We start from the raw sequence: 9871 nt of genomic DNA, 5'->3' as shown, positions 1-9871 counted from the left end.
CAGGGGGCAACAATTCAAGCTGGGCACAGTCCCTGGACCCTGCTGGTCCCCTAGCCCTTGTTGGGGGGCAGCTGGGACAGTGCTACGTGGTCCTGACCAAAACCATGCCAAGAAGTCACCAGTGGGGCTGTCACACACCATTACCCAGGCCCATGTTCACCAGCTGGGACATCGCCTAGGGCCTGGGAGATATATCATAAATGTTTTCCCTGGATAGCACCTGTGTGGCAAACCATTGAATCCATCTCATCTCTGTTGATCCCTAAAGTGGGTAATGAGCCTCAATCTATTTCTCAGCAGTGACAGGAGGACAGAGCATTTTCCAGCTTGGATTGTAATGGAAAAGCATGTGAGTGCTCTAGTTGTATACCATTGTGGGTTTATACCATTGATTTTGATAGTGTCATCCTAACAGAGAGCAAATACTGGGTCTAGTAACACAAGTAAGATGTAAAAGATTTGTGATCAAAATAGAATTTTGGCCACTGCTTTGAATTACAAATGAAAACAGTCACCTACATTGAAAACATGCATATTTTAGATAAACAGGAATGTATACCTTTAAAATATACAGTTAAAAATGTTTGCCATATTATGAGATCAAGCATTTTAAATTATTGATATCTAACTGTTTTCTTCTTCTTTCATTTGTGTAAGTGAAAGATGATTACCTATTCCATTTTTATGACCCATTTATTATTGTTGTCTGGAATGATACCACTACCTGAATTTCAGTAAGGAGATGCTACCACTTGCTTACTTTGGGGAATCCAGTAAATGCAAAGGAAAACAAATGAACAAACTAAGAAGTAGTTTTATTCAGTGCTGTGGATTTAAAGATTTCTCCAATCCCCTGATTGTCCAGAAACATATGGATATGGAAGACAACCCTATAGCTGGGAAGAAAAAAAACAAGATGCACCAGATGAAACAGATGGAGAGAGAGGAAAGAAGAAAGGGGGGGTGGGGGGGAGGTGGAAAGAGAGAAGGGAAAGCAATCAAGAAAAAGGAAACGTCTGTGCTGATGTTCCCCTGCTCACTCATGCACCCTTGTGCCAGTATGGCATTTGTAAGCCTGCAGCTCTGCCGGATGCAAAGCACCACCAATTTTCAGACTTTATTACTGAAGATCCTCCAAGCTATATAAAGATGTAGATTTTAATGCATAACTTAGCTACAATTCTTCCAACATACCTGGCCTTCCCCTTACAGACAGAGCAGATCCCCATTAACAACTAGAAAGGTGTATACCATCTATATTGCCCAGCCAGGGGCTATGTTTATATCTCAGGGAAGGTGCAAGTGCAAGAGAGGCGTGGTGGGAAGCTGTTGTTTTCTGAAGTGCTCGCCACCCCAGCAGGGCTTCACTGCCGGGTTAGCCAGGTTACACTGGTGTAGGCTCTCCTTGAAACTCCTACTTTTTTCTGAGAAAAAGCTTCTGCACAGCAATGAGGTTTTTGCTAAGGCTGTTATATGGAAACCTTTCAAACACATCTACTTCATGGCTGCAGGAAGCCATAACTGCTAGCCTACGTCCTCGAGTGTCGTTGGTTCCCAAAATTGCAGTGACACTGGGAGATGGAGAACTCTTGACACCAGGTAAGGGTCAGCTGCAAAATATCTGTCTTTCCACGTGGAAGAGTTAACTGGAAAGACGGTTAAAGAACAATATTCCATTACGTCAGTGGTGTTTATGACATGCCCTTTAATTACCCTTACCAGTAAATCAGTGTGTGCACTTTAGTTCAGCAGAGTAGGGCACACTTCAAAGAAAATAATAGTTCTGTTGATTAGCTAATGAATATCCTATCAGAGAACTCAAGGAGCTTTTTCACTTTATTACTCACTTTACGTAATAATTCTAATTAAAAACATACTGCATGCCTCAGGTCCACTGTTCGATTTTTGAAACAACGAAACTCTCACATGACTTTTTTATCTACCCTGTATTTATTAATAGAAGGATGCTGTCCTATCCTCTGGCTATGCAGTTAATTCACAGGAGTCCAATAATACACACAAAACAGAGGAATTAATATATTCATGGCTGTGGTAGATAAATGATCCCCATTCTTCATGGGGCGAGGGAAGTCCCCTTCTCACCCTCTCAGCCCAAGCCTGCTGGCTAAGACACAGCACCAACATCCATGTATCAGGTAGCACCCAAAAAATAAGAATATTTTGGGAAACTCCAGCTCATCTTTTCCCCTTCCTCCCAGGATGCCCATGCAAGCCATGGTGCTTGGGGGATGCGCAGTTTCTCCCTGCTCCTGCCAGGGCATGGGGATGCTGCCCCCACACCAGCAATGCTCCAGCATTTGCAATGGGGACAGGGAGGAGAGCGTGTGTGCCTGGGGAGAGTGATGCTGGGGGCTCTGCATGTTTCACATCTCTCATAAGACTGTCCTGGAAACCCTTGTTTGGGAAATGATCACGGCCAGAAAGTCACAGGGGTGTCCCCCAAGTCCGTCTCGTTCCTCTGCTCTAGCTGGGAACGTGAGCTGCGTGCCTCAGGCTGATACTTGCAGTTGGCCTACAAGTGGTATAATTTATTTAGTGTAAATCAGAATTATCTTCACAGTGGTCATTATTATTATGTCCCTATCTCTGGTACAAAGGGCAAAAACGGGACCTGTATTTTCTGTTGCTATAAAAAAAAATCTCCCTGTGAGTAGCTGGAGTTCATTCGCCTTGCACCTCACCCTGGGCTGTGACTAGGGGATTGCCAGTCCTGAATCATTCAGGGGTTAACACTCAAACCACAAGAGTGTCTTCAAAATGTTTTCTGAAGAGAAGAAATAAAGGCCAGGTGCACTAATTTTGCTACCTCGTTTGTACTTGGATTGCATTTAAATTTTTATCCTTTACTATGAAGGCCACACTGGTTTAGGTTACACTTAAAAGGGTACGGTGAGAGCATGACCAACCTTGGCAGATCCAAGGGCTAGGAAATGTCTCTGGGACATGGGGTCACCAGTATGAGTGAAAGCAGCTTTGGGGGGTTGCAGTGTAAAGGTGGAAGAGAGCAGCTCAGGCAGACCCATGGGTCTCATCAGATATCTTTCTTATTTTTCCCCATTTCTTGTATAGTTTAAGTGGTCACAGGAAATAACGACAGCAAACAGACAGGTGCACTTTTAAAACAAGCTGGTGAAATTAAGGGGCTGACAAAGAGCCATTCCCACTGTTGTGGTTTAACCCTGGCAGGTTAAAAGCATTATATCCACACAGACGCCAAACACAAACAACGTGAATCTGAGTCTAGGAAGATCCATGGACTATCATACACACCAAAAACTTACTTTTCTTTCTAATCACAAAGATATCAGTTTCCCCAGCATTATTTTCTTCATCTGTCAATCTATGATGCTGATGCAGAAAACCATTAAGTCTCTAAATTGCCATTTCCAGGGGTGTCACGGGCTTTCCCTTTTCCCCACTGCTGATGAGGCTGAAGTCAGTGTGTCTAACGAGATCAGGTGATTAAGGGAGCTCAGAGAGTCACCTCTGTCTCTCCCCAAGGTTTCTACCTTGTCTGCTTTCATACTGAAGTTCCATCTCTGCTCAGAGTGAATTTACCTAAAAGAGCCACTTAATCTGGGCTCTTTTTCCCCTATACATCTCTAAACTCTTACAGACCAGGCTATGTTGGTCCTGGCTCTGCCCTTCTGGAGGACTCCCTTTTGGGGATAGACGTCTCGGGAGCAGCATGCAGCCACGATGTCTGTGGGTGCCTACAAGCAGTCTGTGATGCAAGCAGGGCAAGTGCAGACCATGACAAAATTACTGTAAAATTACCACAACAACAAGTTTGGCAAATTGTAAATTTCCCTTAGATCTGCTAAAATGTTTACCACCAGAAAATGTACCATGCCAGGATATAACCAAAAATTCAAGAGGTCCTGTAAAACATTCATGTTCCTGCCAAAGGAGCCTGGTTGTGACAAAAATGAAATAAAATTGGACAACTCACCATTCTAACCCACAAAATGAGAAAAAGGAATGTCCTCCAAAAGTTTTGCAGAGAAGATTCAGTCTCCTGATCACACTACAGCTTGAGATTCGTCCTGCTCTTCTCCTGTGCTGCAGCTGTCCTTACTCTTAAGTTTTCTCCCTAAAAAGACATTTTCCCACTGCCTTCTGCTGCAATGCCTCTTATTAGCAGAGCTCCATCCAACCATCGCAACCTTGCTTCCCTCCCACCTATGCCATGTAAGCAGCACACATTAATGTTTTTAACCACCTAGAGTGTTGGTTCTCCTTTAAACAGGCCAGCTTTGGCCAGGACAGAGTCGCCAGGCCCAAAGATCAGGCTCTTTCAGCATCATCCCAGGTGGGCACTGCTCTCCTGCACCACCGTGGAGGTGGTGGAGGTGAGTGAGATGCCTAACGCCCCAGCAGTGAGGGGTGACCCTGTCCTCCCCTAGGGACAGGGGGTAGCCGTGGCTTCTGATGGCCAAGATTGCTTGATAGACCTGGCAAGTCCCTGAAACACAGACTACACCACTCAAGCCGTCTGAAAAAGCTAGGTGAAGCCTGTCCTGCATTCCTCTGCATTTTACGAGGCTCGTCCCAGCGGCTGGGGTTTGATCTAGGAGGCTGACATCGGGAGTCTCATTAATTACAAAGGTGTCAAGCATGTACTCCTTGCCTTTGTAGCTAACACAGCTCTTACATCGAAATGGACGGCTTACTGCTTGCCTGCCATAATTTAGGCACTATTTTAGCCTAACATAATTTAGAGCTGGGGTTCCTCTCTTTAAAAGGTCCTTATAAATCAGAGCTCACCTCTGCCACTGACCTGCCAGGGTTTGTGCTCCTGACTGCAGGGGGAGCAAGCACAGGCCTGGGCTGGGGGAGTTATGGGAGGTCCCAGACTCAATCTGCGTGGACAAAGAGGCAAGGTCAAAATTTCTCAAGAACCGTGTGTGGCTGAAACCTCAGAGTTAACATTTCGCTCGCATAGGTTTCCCCCTGGATAAAGTACATTAAATCATGAGCGAAGCATCCTGATCACCTTTTAGGTTGCCTGGGGCCAAGAAAGCAGAGTGTACATAAATATCAGGCACACTTTGGTACGTAGCAGGTGTGAAATACGAGTTTCTCTCAGATTCACCCTGATTATTATTTTTTTTCAATGTGGCTCATTTTAGAAGTGTTAATCCTTTGCTTTAGATAAGAAATGGTTTCACAGTGCGACAGATTTGACCCTACCACACAGTCCCAAAGCAAGCACTCTGGCTCACTCACCTATCTACTTGCACAGGAAAAACTGCACAAGCATTAAATGCAGCAGGATCGGGACCAATTCACACTGCAGAAGGGATATGGCACACAGCTGTTGATACCTATCCCGTTCTTCCCTGATGAACTCAGACACGGAGAAATGGTAAGATATCAGTGCCTTGTTCACAGAGCCTGAGTCTGCTGGGATCTGTACTTCAAGTTTCTTACTTTTGCTGAAAACTGATCATGGAGACTTAGTAAGACAAGCTGTTTTTCCTGAATTTCCTGCTTATACAAAGCTTTCATTTAGTCCAAGGAATTGTATCACTACTCTGAGCAAAGCATGGGACCTGGTAATAAAATGGGAGCTCTAATTTTAAAGACACCACTGGCCTTCTTCTCTCTAGTGCACAGATAATCCTAGCAATACTTTGGGAGAAGACACATTTTTTAATTTTCTGAGAGTTGCTAAACTGCACAGATTGTAGGCATTTCTCCATGCCTACTCTGATTGCAGCCAGCATGCAATTTAAAACGTTGAAGGAATCACTTCATAGTTGCAAGAAGGAGTAAGTATTTTATTGGTCAAACTTTTAAGCAATATTTTTTTGTTGTTTTCCATTAGATAAAATAAAAATGCTATTTTCCAGTATCCAGGTTCTCAACTTGATTTGATAAAGAAGGCAAGTCAAAGTTTCTGGAACCTACAGGACATCACCATGTCAAAGGGAAGGGTGTGCTGCTCTCTTCAGGAGCCTGTTCCAGGCTGGAAAAAATGTTCCTAATAGTTAAAAATAAAATGAAATGAAATGAACCTTGTGACATAGTTTGTTCTGTGAAGAACAGAGACAGAACAGAGACTATGGTCTGAAAATACAGCCCCACATCCCAGCACTTCTGTCTCCTAAACATGGGTTCAGGTGAATTATAGGCCACTGTGGGATATGGTAGAAGAAGGAGAGAAGAGAAAAAGATCTAATGTTTAAAAACAAAGGTGCATGCACACACACAGACATGTAGAAGAGGAGGACCCAGCCTGCTAGAGGCCATGCGGGCTTGGTGAAGGCCAGATGGAGCTTCTTGGCCCTCGGGTGCCTCGAGTCACAGCAAGCAGAGCCTGCCCCATCGTTGAGGTACAGAAGATCTCATCTCCACCAGGTATCCTCTCCCCTTCTGTCCCCAAGCCCATTGCAAACACACACACTCTCTTCTTGGCTTTGTTGCAGGCAGCAGGAGAGGCACATTTGACAGGCTTGTGCAAAACCCCTCCAGTGTGTGAGCACTCCCCAGGATCTGTCCATCTGCCTTGGGGCTCTTGTACTGCAAAGGGGTCAGAGAAACGATGAGCCAAATACACAAGGCACATCTTCTCCCACTGCCTCTTGTGCCACAACGCTGGGTCCCCAGCAAGCAAGGCACAAAATGCAGCCTTTTTTTTTTTTCCTGTTATATTTATCCCCATAAGCAAAACAAGTAGGGTTTGGATCGGAGCCGGGGTTTGGTGCACTGTACAAACCAACCTACCATTGCTCCCCCTTTTTAAAATCCCCCCATATGCAAGATGCTCCATGCGCTTCTGTTCATTTTTCAGGCTGCAGTCTTCACAGTATTGAAAGGTCACAGACGGAAGACCTGCAGACCATCGTCTTCAGCAAATGTTTCCTTCCTGCTTCTCCAACAACAGCAAGCTGCTTCATAGGCCCTGCCTGCATGTTGCACCATAGAAGATGAGAGATTTTCAAGTTTTGTTTGTTCATTTTTGAAACACAGCCCTTTCTTCTGTGCAACTCAGGATGTATTTAACAGGAAACAACAAAGATGCAGGACAGTTTTGGAGAGGAAGTAGGACATTTTAGGTAGGCAAAAAAATAATTACTTGTGCTGAAACTGGGTCAAGACACCACAGTGTTTACCACGACTCACAGGAAAAGTGCCATGGGGCTTTTTTTGTAATGACAAAAATTCAAGATCTCAGCATTGGGTCTCATCCCAAAAAGTAATACAGTTTCAGGCCAAATGGAAACTAATCCAGCCCATAAATTACGAAGAAGCAGATGTAACCCACTTGGTCCTGAGCTCAGTCACTTTTGCTCAGCTAAAGCTGGTCTTCCAATTTTGTTGCAAAGACATCAAGAGATTGAGAACTCCTCTTCTTCCCTTGCCATCACTCCCATTGCTAATTATGTTCATTGCTTCAGCTGACGCTAATTTCTCATTTCAGGATATCTGGCTTCACCTTCTGTCCACTAGACCTTGTTATGTCTTTCTCTGTAGGATCAAAGCCCTTTTAAGTACCAAATGTTTTCTTCTCATGAAGGGACTCTCTAAATCAGTCACCTTTTAGTCCTCTTTTGGATACTTTAAACAAGCTGTGGCCTTTAAACTTGTCAAGGCCAGACATTTTCCCCAGTCCTTAAATCATTTCTGTGGTTCTGTTTCCCTACACTCTCGTTTTCAACATCCTTTTCAAATGTGCATGCCAGCTCTGGATGCAGCATCCCAAAGTAAAATTACCTCCTTACTCCTACTCAATATTCTCCTGTTTATTTGTTCAGCCAACATATCAGAATTTTTGGTTACTACACTGCTCTGCCAGCTCTTGTTTGGCTGCATGTCCACCAGGGTACCTAAATCCTCCTCCCCTCTCATACATCTTATTCCAATTTTCTTCAGATATCTCTAAGGAAAGAAGGTAAGAAGTGATTCCAAAACACGTTACAAACATGTAACAAGGATCTCAAAGCTTTTTGCAACATGTGGAACTGAGGCCACTTAGAATTGCCCCTCAAGCCTTCAGCTTCCTTCTCCCCTGGCCAACTGCAATAACCCTTGCCCTGTATTTTAATACTGAATTCAGTGTGTTTGACACAACCCTGGAATTTCCAATGTATACAGATTTAGGAACTGAAGGATCTGTGAGGAATGAAGTTCAGGACAGCTGGATAAGGAATATCTAGATCTGCAACCACACAGAAGGAGATGAAGTCCATTTTGGGTTTCCTGCAGCCGGCGTTCAGCTAAGGCTCTTCATAACAGGGACTGGATGTAACTCCTAAATCCATTCTTTTCTTGGAAAAGAAAAGAGGTGGTATTATTTTTATGCAGGAACAGAGAGCAAATTACCCAAGTTCTATATAGCAAACGTTGCAGGGCTGACAAATGTCTCTACCTAGGTTTGCAGCAAGAAAACCAAACCAAATCAGCTACTTTGGCTTCTCACTTCACATCTGGTCCTTGCGTTCTGCAGGCCCACAAGTAAAAAAAACCCACATGTGGTGCTGGAAAGAGCCAGGTGCCTCTCCCTTTGGGTGACATCCCCAAGTCACCACCAGGACTGGTTGTTTCTGCTTCACCCCATTCACCAGACTAAGCCCAGCAGTTGCTGCACCCTGTCGTATCTCCACAGCACTCATACCACACCAGTGTATGCCCTCAATGCCATGCTGAAAAATACCACTTTGCACCATGGTAGGGATCGCAGCTGATTTCAAGCACTCTGAATAGAAAAAAATATATAGTTATGGATGAGGGCAACAGGAACAGTTCTAGTACAAAACCTGGGACCTAGGGAAGACAGGAGCCTGGGGTAACACATATGTCCAGGATCGGTCTGCTCTCGAGGGGTCAGCAAAGCAAAATGTGAGCCTGAGTACTACTTGGCATGGGAGCCCAAAGCAGATGCCTTGAGTCATTGGCTATTTCATTTTGGTTGTTTCCAGAGAAAAGGCGCTATGGTAACAAGTAATTATATGTTGTTGTTGGTTTTTTCGTTTGGTTGTTTGTTTTGTTTTGTTTTCAAATGTCAACTCTGAAGCTTCATCCTGGTACTAGAGAGCTGCTCTGGGGTCATTTTGGCTTGTTCAGCCTTGCTAGTAATTGAGACCCACAGTCGAACTCTTTCTTTGTTCTTTCTCAGCCCATCCCAAGGGCTGTCACTGAAGAGAAACAGGGATAAGTAAGGAAAGCATCTGGCCAGGCCGTCTATCGGTATCAGTGTTATTGGTGATGTATGAGCCAGAGCAAAGTCCAGCTCACACACCCAGAGCTGTGCCGGCTCAGCAGGACTGAAAGACAAAAATTAAAAAAAAAAAAAAAAGAGAAAAAAAAAAAGGAAAGAGAGAGAGAGAGAGAGAAATCTTTATTTTGCCAAACAGCTCCAGCAATCAGTACACTTGGAGAGCAGTTTTGTTGAGTAGGGAGGTACTCTTATAAGAGTTCTTGTAGACTTGTAGACTTTTTGTATGTAAAGGCGTAATACAGAACCTCCTTGGCATCTGTAGAGTAAGGCAACATGGTACTGCATCCCCCTCCCCTCCTGCAGAGGGATAAAAACCTGTTTTAGCCCTGCTTCTGGTCCAGGGAAGCAAAGTATTTCATTCTTGATGCTTTTGCTGATAAGAAATAATGGGAAACACCTTCCCTATGAAAAACTGTTTTTCTCTCCTTTTTTTTCCTCTCCTGCTTATATCACCTAAAAGAGCATTTGCAGCCTCAGATCCAAAAGGACTCTTTTTACATAGGGCACCCTTCTATGCCCCGCAGGACTCATTATCTGCAGGAACCACCCTAAGTCAGAACCTTGGGAAAGGTGGTGCTGAGAAGGGAGAAGGGCTTCCCAGGAGCCCTCTTCAAATATGCCACGGGG

Source organism: Cygnus olor, chromosome 2 (genome assembly GCF_009769625.2).
Source record: "Cygnus olor isolate bCygOlo1 chromosome 2, bCygOlo1.pri.v2, whole genome shotgun sequence".
NCBI classification, from domain to species: Eukaryota; Metazoa; Chordata; class Aves; order Anseriformes; family Anatidae; genus Cygnus; species Cygnus olor.
The sequence above is the reverse complement of the archived record's forward strand: the minus strand, read 5'-3'. Positions refer to the sequence as shown.